Raw genomic sequence first — 11,849 nt, 5'->3', positions numbered from 1 at the left:
TCCTCTTCTCCGTGTGTCCATCTCTATCCTTCTTTTCTGACTACCATGGCTGCCGAAAAAGACAGCTCCATCTCAGAGGTAACTTCCAAGACCTCCTCACCAGATCAGCCCCTCTCTACTCCAACTCCCTCTCATGGCAATGAAGTTATCTCCCTAGTTACCAGTCACAAATTTAATGGGCACAATTATCTTCAATGGTCCCAATCTAGGATGATGTATATTGGTGGAAAAGGCAAGGAGGAGTATCTCACTGGTGAAATCTCTGCTCCAAAACAAGATGATCCTACATTCAAAGCTTGGAAATCTGATAATCACATGATTAAACCATGGCTGATCAATTCTATGAACAATGATATAGGAGAAAATTTTCTCTTATATGCCACAGCAAAGGGATTATGGGATGCTGTCAAAGATTCTTATTCAAGTTCTGAAAATACCTCAGAACTTTTTGCAATCGAAGCTTCCTTGTTCGATCTCTACCAAGATGATACCTCGGTCACACAATACTTCAACACTCTCACACGGTATTGGTAGCAGCTGGATTTATTTGAAGAATATGCTTGGAAATGCAGTGACGACACTACTTTATAGCGTACTATTGTGGAGAGAAAGAGAAATTTCAAATTTCTTCATGGCCTTAACAAAAATCTTGATGCAGTGCGGAGTCGAATCATGAGCACCAAGCCACTTCCTAAGGTCAAAGAAGCATTTTCTGAAGTCCTTCTTGAAGAAAGTAGGAAAAAGGTTATGATGGGTTCTCAAAATTCTTTTTCAGATCAAGAATCATCTGCCCTTGCTACCGGAAGACAGTTCCATGAAGCTACCCCTGATACTCGTCAAACTAAGGGGCGCCCCTGATGTGATCACTGCCGAAAATCTGGACACTACAAAGAAACGTGCTGGAAAATCCATGGAAAGCCTCCAAATTGGAAGCCAAAGTCTTGAGGTGATCGTGAGAGTAGGGGGAATGTTGTTGCCACTACTGGTTTCACAACTGAAGGAAAAAGTGAGGCGACTGAGTCAGCTCCATTCACTAAAGCTCAACTTGAGGCCCTTCAGAAGCTTCTACGTCAGTCCTCCACTCTGTTGACTGCCACTCATGGTACTGGAATGTTGGCAGAAAGAGGTAATAAATCACTAGCTTATTTTGTCAATAAAAGAACTAGTAAATCTTGGATTCTTGATTCCAGGGCTTCAGATCACATGACAGGAGATGCATCAAATTTTTATGAGTTTCACATGAGTACAGGAAATCATACTGTCAAAATTGCTGATGGTACACTCTCTAAAGTTGAGGGTTTGGGTTCAGTCGTCATTAATAAGAACCTAACCCTCACTTATGTACTCTATGTACCGAAATTGGATTGTAATTTACTTTCTATTAGTAAATTTACTCGTGACCACCATTGTGTGACTAAATTTTTCTCAAATCTTTGTGTGTTTCAGGACTTGGATTCGGGGAAGAGGATTGGCAGTGCTGAGATGTGTTATGGTCTTTATGTTCTAAGGAATGAAACTCAATCTACTAGCATAGCCCAAAAGTTTAGTTTGCTTTCTTTGAATAATCAATCCATTTCTTGTTCTAATAAAGATAGTGATATTATGCTATGGCACTATCGTCTTGGTCAGCCAAATTTTTGTATTTGTCAAAAAAAATTTCCCTCTTTATTTATTAATAAAAATCCAAACTCTTTTTGCTGTGAAATTTGTCAGTTTGCAAAACACACTCGCAATAGTTATTCTAGATCAACATATAAACCATCCAAACCTTTTTCATTAATTCATAGTGATGTTTGGGGGCCTTCGCGGGTCAACGCTATATTGGGAAAAAGATGGTTTGTATCTTTTATAGATGATCACACGAGATTAACTTGGGTGTTTCTCATGAAAAATAAAACAGAAGTGAGTGAAATATTTCAGCGCTTTCATTCTATGATTCAAACACAATTTCACACAAAGATTCAAATTCTCAAAACTCACAATGCCAAAGACTTCTTTAATTCTGTTCCTGGTCCTTATCTGATACAACAAGGCATCATTCACTTAAGTTCTTATGTTGATACTCCTCAGCAAAATGGAATTGCTGAATGCGAAAATCAACATCTCCTTGAAGTTGCTCGGTCTCTCATGTTTGGGACTCATGTTCCCAAATTCTTCTGGGGTGATGCCATTCTTACTGCTGCATACCTCATCAATCGGATGCCATCCAAGGTGCTAAAATTTCAAACTCCTTGTCAAACTCTTTTGCAACTATTCCCTCATACTCGGTTCATTAGCTTTGTTGACCCTAAAATCTTTGGATGCACTATTTTTGTCCATCTCTATTCACAACATCATAGTAAGTTAGATCCTAAGTCTATCAAATGTATCTTGATTGGTTATTCCTCCCATCAAAAAAGTTATAAGTGTTATTCTCCTACTACTCGAAAAACTTATAACTCTATGGATGTAACCTTTTTTGAAAAACATGCTTACTACAAATCTGAGATTTAGGGGGAGAATGTAGATGAATCTCATCTTTGGGAGAGTATTCCAGGTACCCATACTAACATTATTCTGGGTACTCATACTCATACTCCACCTCTCGATCAATTTTCCAATCCAGTCAAGGACACTTCATCAACTTCTTCAGTCATGGAAAATCAAGGTCCATCTAGTTCTTCCCAAGTCATAGAAAATCAAGATCCACTTATGACTATTGAGCCTCAACAACAAGAACCTAAAGAGATTCGTGTCTACCAAAGAAGAAAAAATTCTGACAAAGAATTAAAAGATCGAACACATCTTGAGTGCCACCATGAATCGGAACTGGATCCATATCCTCTAGAAATACATTCAGGTTTGAGTAATCCTAGTCTTGATAATGTTATTCATATAAATGATTATCTGCCTATTACTTTAAGAAAAGGTGTTCGAGCTTGTACTCAACATCCTATTGGCAACTTTGTGTCCTACAAAATCTTATCTCCATCCTATCAGGAATTTGTTTCTACTCTTGACACTGTACAGATTCCCCATACAATTCAAGAGGCGCTGATTGATCTTAGTTGGAAAAAGGCTGTACAAGATGAGATCAACGCCCTGGTGAAGAATGGTACTGGGGAAATCACAAAATTGCCAACTGGGAAGAGACCCGTGGGATGCAAATGGGTATTCACTATTAAGCATAAAGCAGATGGTAGCATTGAGATGTTTAAAGCTCGCTTGGTTGCCAAGGGTTTCACTCAGTCTTATGGGATAGATTATCAAGCGACCTTTGCACCCGTTGCTAAACTCAACACCATTCATGTTCTTCTCTCTCTTGCTGCAAACGAGGACTGGCCACTGCACCAACTAGATGTTAAGAATGCTTTCTTGAATGGAGATCTTGAAGAAGAAGTCTATATGGATATTCCACCAGGTTTTGAGAATTCATCCAACCAGGATAAAGTATGTAGACTCAAAAAATCTCTATATGGCCTTAAGCAATCTCCACGAGCATGGTTTGGAAAATTCACTAAGTCAATCATTCAGAATGGCTATACTCAATGTCAGGAAGATCACACATTGTTTGTCAAACTTGACTCAGATGAAAGGATAACTATCCTAAATGTCTATGTTGATGATATAATATTAACAGACGATTACAAGGAGGAACTAGTAAGGTTGAAAAGTTTCTTATCAAAGGAATTTGAGATTAAAGATCTAGGGTATCTCAGATATTTTCTTGGCATGGAAATTGCACGATCAAGACATGGCATTTTTGTTTCTCAACGTAAGTATGTTCTAGACTTACTCAAAGAAACAGGAATGCTTGGGTGTAAACCAGCCTCAACTCCAATGGATTCGAACAAGAAAATTGGCTCAGGGACAGACCAGACCCCTGTGGACAGGGGGAGATATCAAAGGCTAGTTGGACGCCTTATTTATTTATCTCACACTACACCTGACATTGGTTTTCTTGTTAGTGTGGTGAGTCAATACATGAATAATCCAACAGAGGAACACATGGAAGCGGTTACAAGAATCCTAAGATACCTCAAGATGAGTCCAGGAAAAGGTCTATTATTCAGGAAGAATGAAAATAAGGAAATTAGAGTGTACACTGATGCAGGCTGGGCAGGAGATATAACAGACAGAAGGAGTACTTCAAGTTACTGTTCTTATGTTTGGGGTAATCTAGTAACATGGAGAAGTAAGAAACAGACAGTTGTTTCTAGAAGCTCAGCTGAAGCCGAGTTTAGAGCTCTCGCTCTCAACATATGTGAGGGAATTTGGCTGAAAAAGTTACTTGGTGAATTCGGAGTATTTACAGAAGAGTCTACCCAAATGTTTTGTGGCAATCAAGCTGCCATCAGTATTGCAAAAAATCTTGTTCATCATGTGTAATGACCCAGCTACTCTAGACTTTGGACCATTAACGAAAACTATACATAGACACTAATCTTTAATAAAACTTACAAGTGAAATAATCATTACTTTATTAAAACTTGTAAGAACAAATGTTAAACTTACATAAAATTTAAAGTAGGATATGGGATCCCATTATTTTAAAAGAAAAACATAACAAAATTGATTACATAGAAAAATGCGGAAAAATACATATAAACCATAAGTAAAGAAACTTCATCCTCGAATCGAACTCTCGGCCCTTCGATTCCATTCTGCCTCAATACACATGCCCAAACTACCAAGAACCTTTCCCGCCACCAAAGCTATTTTCCTGCACATACTAATGCCCAGCAAGCAAAATCTAACACATAAACCATATACATAAAATTCATAATGTAGCATAAAACATATGGTACACGTACGATAATGGCCATTATTACTTGGGGTCCCATAAACAAACAAGTCATATGCCCATTAGATTTGTGGGGCTTGCTAGCTAAGCAAGTCATATGCCCATAAATTTATTGGGGCTTGTTGGTTATATAGGTCATATGCCCAAGTCTACAAACATACATAACATCACATAAATCATAGGTTAATCATAACACATATATTATAAGATAACACATAACATAACATATAGAATCCTATCCAATTTTCCTTACCAAAAGTACCGAGATATGAGAACAGATTTGGGACTTTGGAACACTCCTAAAAACCATAAATGGAAAGGTGAGTATACTAAAGAAAATGAGATGAAAGTGATGAAAGAACTATACCATCAAAATACACTTACCAAGAATCTTATGTGCAAGATTTTAGATTTCCTAACCAAGAATAAAGAATAGAGTTAGGATGCTGAGTACAAAACTATAAGAACTTAAAGAAAATAATACCAAATGAACTAGAGTGTGGAATACCTTGAATGCTTCTATAGCCAATCTAAACCTTGAACCGAAATATGCTATAAACCTTACTTCCTAAGTGTTTGGTAAGCTTATAATGATTAAGCTTATAATTCCCAACCCAATTGTTTACACTCTCACAATAACCTAGCAACTTGCAGCCTCTGAACTTAGCTTGATGAATGAATAAATGGCTGGGTACTAGGTCCTATTTATAGAGTTTATGAATGAAAAGATCTTCATTTAACTTGAATAAAATAATAGTTTTTTAAGTGAAAAATATTTGAATTATCGTTCAGCAGAGGCTGAAGACTCGCTTAGAAAGATGCTGGACTTATCAAGAGGTTAAAGATTTGAATGGAGAACATTTTCAAAACTTTCAAAATGCTCTGAAGGAGGCGATATATCGCCCCCTGTAAGCGATATATCTCCTGGGCCAGCATGCCCGAGGCAATCGTGCGAAGTTTCGTGTTTTTCATATCCCCGTACTGCGATATATCGCCCCCTATAGCTGCGATATATCGGCATACGCTGAATATTTAAACACGAAATTACACAATTTTAGCTTAATTTGAATTGAGTAAACAGCCTTGACTAAGTCCCCTAACGTTTTCAAAGCTGCTGTTAGACCCTAGAATATTCAAATATTTCTCTTAATAAACTTATTCCTCAAAAATACTTACTTATCATTAAACATACACATGACAAGTGTTACTTTCTTATTGGGTTTATCTAAACCTTATAATATAATATTTATCACCACCAATATCAGTCATATTAATCAGATCTTAGGTTAAAATTAATATTCTTAAACTATAGGTTAAACTTAGAAAATCTACAAGTGTTACTATGAGTGTCGAAATAAATCCCGGTCTGAACCAAAGTCCACAGTCATAAAAATACTACCACTATTACTATAATACTACTATCTAACTAGCTAAGTAAAGTTCTTGGACTCTACAATTCTCCCCTACTAAAAAGAATTTCGTCCTCAAAATTTACTTACCAAATAATTCCGGATACCGGCCTTGCATGTCCTCCTCCAACTCCCACGTTGCCTCTCATTCAGAATTATTACTCCATAGGACTTTGACTATAGGAATGCTCTTGGACCGTAACTGCTTCACCCCCCTATCTAGGATGCTAACCGATCGTTCCTCGTAACTCAAGTCTTTCTGGAGTGCTATCGTATCATACTTGAGGACGTGAGATGGGTCTGACACATATTTGCGTAGCATCGAGATGTGGAACACATTGTGACTATCTGCTAGTGCTGGCGATAGGGCTAGTCTATACGCAACTGCTCCCACTTTGTCCAATATCTCAAAAGGACCTATAAACCGGGGACTAAGCTTGCCTTTCTTCCCAAACCGCTTTACACCTTTCATAGGAGATATCTTCAAGAAGACTTGATCCCCGACCTTGAACTCCACATCGCGTCGCTTGGCATCCGCATAGCTTTTCTGACGGCTTTGAGCAGCAAGCATACGTTGTCTAATAAGCGCTACTGCTTCTTGAGCTTGTCTAACAGCTTCGGGACCTAGAAGCTGCTTTTCTCCTACCTCATTCCAGTGCAACGGTGATCGGCAACTTCTTCCATATAGCAACTCATAAGGTGCCATCCCGATCGTTGACTGGTAGCTATTGTTGTACGAGAACTCTATCAGTGGCAAGTACTTATTCCACGATCCTCCGAAATCAAGTACACATGCGCGTAGCATATCCTCTAAAATCTAAATCGTACGCTCGGACTGCCCGTCTGTCTAAGGATGAAAAGCTGTACTAAGACTTAACTTAGTACCCATAGCTTGCTGTAAACTTCCCCAAAATCTCGATGTAAACACCGATCCTCTATCCGAAACTATTGTCTTGGGGATACCATGCAACCGTACTATCTCTTGGACGTAGATGTCTGCATATTGGTCTGCTGTATATGAAGTCTTAACAGTCAGGAAATGAGCCGACTTGGTTAGTCTATCTATTACTATCCAAGCGGAATCATGCTGCTTATTCGTCCTTGGCAAACCTATCACAAAGTCCATAGCTATATCGTCCCACTTCCATTCTAGTACGCTAAGCGGTTGCAATAAGCCTGCAGGCCGCTGATGCTCTGCTTTCACTTGCTGGCATACAAGACACTTGGACACAAACTCTGCTATGTCCTTCTTCATCCCTGGCCACCAATAAATTGCCTTGATGTCATGAGTCATCTTGGTCGACCCTGGGTGAACTGAATACGGGGTACTGTGTGCTTCTTCTAGAATCGTCTTCTTAATACTTTGATCATTTGGCACGCATACCCGATCCTTATATCTCAATAAACCTTGACTAGATATTGAGAAATATGTGGTCTTGCCTTCTCTAACTGCATCCATATATGCTACTAGTGTGTCATCATGTCTCTGACCAATCCGTATGTTTTCTAGCAGATTCAACTGGATAGACAAGTTAGCCAGCTTGCCTACAACTACCTCTATCCCAGCACTGATCAGCTCCTGCTGTAGCGGCTTTTCTATTCCAGCTAAAGCTGCTAAATTTCCATAACTTTTCCTACTAAGTGCATCGGCAACTACGTTCGCCTTCCCCGGGTGGTATAGGATTTCGCAGTCGTAATCCTTTACTAACTCTAACCACCTGTGCTGCCTCATGTTAAGCTCCTTCTGAGTAAAGAAGTATTTTAAACTCTTGTGGTCTGTATAAACCTCGCACCGTTCTCTGTAAAGATAATGGCGCCAGATTTTTAACACAAAGACCACCGCTACCAACTCCATATCATGAGTTGGATAGCGCTGCTCGTACTCCTTCAACTGTCGTGAGGCGTAGGCTATCACCTTGTCATTTTGCATCAGTACGCAACCCAATCCTTGCTTCGATGCATCGCAGTAGACTACGAACTTATCGTTGGGTGTCGGTACATAGAGTACTGGTGCTGAGCAAAGCTTATCCTTAAGCAACTGGAAGCTTTCTTCACACTTATCATTCTAGTTAAATCTTTGTTGTTTCCGGGTCAGGTTGGTGAGCGGAGTGGCTATCTTAGAAAAGCCCTCTACGAACTTCCTATAATAACCTGCTAACACTAGAAAGCTTCTTACTTCAGATGCGTTCTTTGGTCTGGGCCAATCCTTCATGGCCTCTATCTTTGATGGATCTACTGCAACTCCGTCTTTTGATATAATGTGCCTGAGGAACGCCACTTGCGAAAGCCAAAATTTGCATTTCTTGAACTTTGCGTAGAGTTTATGCTCCTTCAATCGCGTCAAAATCAACCTCAAATGTTCCTCATGCTTCACTTCATCCTTGGAGTATACTAAGATATCGTCGATGAACACAACGACGAATTTATCTAAGTAATCTTTGAAGACCCTATTCATTAAGTCCATAAACGCAACTGGTGCGTTAGTAAGACCAAAGGACATAACCAGGAACTCATAATGTCCATAACGAGTTCTAAAGGCTGTCTTAGGAATATCTTCTCCCTTTACCTTGAGCTGATGATACCCGGACCGTAAATCAATCTTTGAAAATACAGTCGTACCTCAGAGTTGATCAAACAAGTCGTCGATCCGGGGTAGCAGGTACTTGTTCTTAATCATTAACTTGTTCAGCTCGCGATAGTCTATACACATTTGCATACTTCCGTCCTTCTTCTTCACGAATAGCACCGGAGCTCCCCATGGCGAATGGCTTGGCCTAATAAAACCCAAGTCTAGGAGTTCTTGTAGCTGCGTCTTTAACTCCTTGAGTTCCGTGGGTGCCATCCGATATGGTGCCTTAGAGATAGGCTCGGTGCCCGGTACTAATTCTATCGTGAAGTCAATCTCCCGAGTTGGCGGAAATCCTGGCAAGTCATCGGGAAATACCTCTGGGAATTCCCGTACGATACGGACGTCTCCAGCCTTAAGTGAGGTCTCTTTTTCCACATTTGTGATGCTGGCTAGGAACGCTTAACATCCTTTCACCATCATTCTTTGAGCTTTGAGAGATGATACTAACGGGGTGCGTAATCCTGAAGCTTGTCCCATGAAGCATAGTTTCTGGCCGTCAGGAGTCTTGAACATCACCTTCTTGCATTTACAGTCGATGGTTGCGCCATGTCGTGCTAGCCAGTCCATGCCTAGTATTACGTCGAAGTACTTGATCACCAGTTCACTATTACCTCCCCGGCAACGGAGCTAGAATTTGATTAACGCCCAAAACGTGCATACACTAAGCGGTGGTTGTAGTATAGATCAGACGGTCAATTCCACAAGGAGGCAAATAAATAAAGTTTAGAGATAAATAATGTGAGAAAATTAGAACAAGTGATATTTTTGTGTTTTTGAGATTTAAAGATTATAAATAAAGATAGGATAAAAGTGTGATGTAACAAAAGGTAGCAAGTGGGAAGGATCTAGAGTCATCAATATGCATACTTATCTATTTGGATCTTTGATTCACAAAAATTACACAAATGAATACTTCACATCCCAACTATTCATTTGGAAGATTTAGCATTGAAGCACAAATATGTTTGACAAAAGATTAAAATTCTTTATCATGGAAGGATTAGATAAATCTTGTGAGAAATATAAAAATGACATTATACCATTAACAATAAGCAATAAAAGATTAAACATAAGACCTAACACAAATATTACATGATGATATGGCAACATAGTGACTTAGTATAGCAAGTCACCAACAGGTAATGATTTTTTTTCTACATTAATTTCGAATTTTAATATATAATGCTTAAATAAGATTTTTTTTTAATTCTTTAATTTAATAAATATGTGACTGCCATGTAATCAGGTAGCCTTTTCCAAAAATTTTAAAAAATCAAAATTTATATTTAGAAATATTAATTAATAACTATAAATATGGACCATTGATCTTAATCTAATGGTTAATATTAAAGTAACCATCCATGGGTAGTAACCATTAAGAGTGCCCCCATTATCTATATTATTTTCACTAATTTGATAATGCATAGAAAGTGCTTGACAAAATCTATATACTATTAGTAAACATAAATAAAGATAACAAGATGAAGAAATAGAGATGAAAGAAAATAAATCACTCAAATATATAAACTTTAAGCACATGGTGAATCAAAAATACCAAACAAAATTATAGTGCATATAGGATCATCCTAACCTTCCTAAGAAGGTTAGCCTATTATGCTAGACATTCTCATAAAATTATAGAGAAACAATATGAGAAATGAGACTAAAATTTGGTAGAGTTTTGCTACCTAAAATTACATTCCAAATGTGAAGAAAGAGTGCATATTTATAGAAGAAGAAAATGAATAAAAAGAAATAAAACTACAAATGGGATTTACAAAATAAATATGAAACATTAATAATAAAATAGGATTTTGAAAAATCAAATCTTATTATTAATATTAACCTTGCTATTTTAGTGAATGGTCATCATGCCTCTTTTTTCTAAATCAACACAAAATGTAAGCTTTAAAGCTCAAAATGGAAGGGTTCAAGGCCCAAAGTGCACACAAAGTGGGTTGGAGAGAGGCTGGTGGCAGATGAAGCTTTGACCTAGCCGCAGCCAATGGGAGAAGGATACGTGGCGCGGCTGGGCAAGGGAAAAAAGGCAGCAGGTGGGCAGGCGAGTTGGACGGGTTAGGCACGCATGGCTCCAGGTCAGCAAGCGGGTCGAAGGCGACAGCTGGCCTAGACGCGTGGCAGCCTGAGGCAACGCCAAGTGGTGCGTTAGGGAGTTGCTGGTGAAGCAGGTGGGCCAGATCTGGGCCACTGGTTTGGGCCTATTTTTGGGCTGAGGGCTTTCAAAAATGACAATTTTTTATTCTTTTTTTTTATCTTTAAATCTTTATTTCTTCTTTCTTTTTCTTTATGCTAAAATGCAAAACTTTAAATCCTACAAAATAACAATAAATTAAATCATAATCAAATATTTTCATTAGTAAAATAAATGATATTAATTCTATGAAAATATTAATTAAGATTAATTTATTTTGACCATTAAAATAATAAATATACATTTTTTACCACTATTCACAACCCACAACTAGCTTATTGTTATTCCCTAGCAATTCAAACGGATAAAAATTATTACCAAGATGAATTAGTGAGCTAAATTATGAAAAATTACTTAACAAAAATGATTAGCGTGAATTTAGAAAATTCTATTTAAAACTATCAAAGTTGTAATTTAAGAGTGTGTGCACCAAATCATATCTATCTTTCGATAATCCACAACATAAACTGTATTGAAAAATTACCAAAGAATAAAGTCTCAACTCCAAATCCTCACAAATAGATTAAAAATATTTTTACAGGAGATGGTTGACACTCTTGGAGTTTGAAATTTATTAATTATAGCTCAAAAATGGATGTTATCATTTTAGGACAAACAATGTTAACGAATATTGATCAAAAAATGGGCTAATCAATTAATTGGATTCTAAATGATATAAAAACCTTCGGGATTTTACAAATTGATATCAAGAACTAAAATAAAGAACAAAACAAAATTAGATAAATAAAATACGCAAACTTTTTTTCTTTATTTTTTTTATGACATAAATTGAAAACAAATATAGTAATGTTGAAT

This window comes from Humulus lupulus, chromosome 5, assembly GCF_963169125.1.
Source record: "Humulus lupulus chromosome 5, drHumLupu1.1, whole genome shotgun sequence".
NCBI lineage: Eukaryota > Viridiplantae > Streptophyta > Magnoliopsida > Rosales > Cannabaceae > Humulus > Humulus lupulus.
This window is presented reverse-complemented; position numbering follows the sequence as displayed.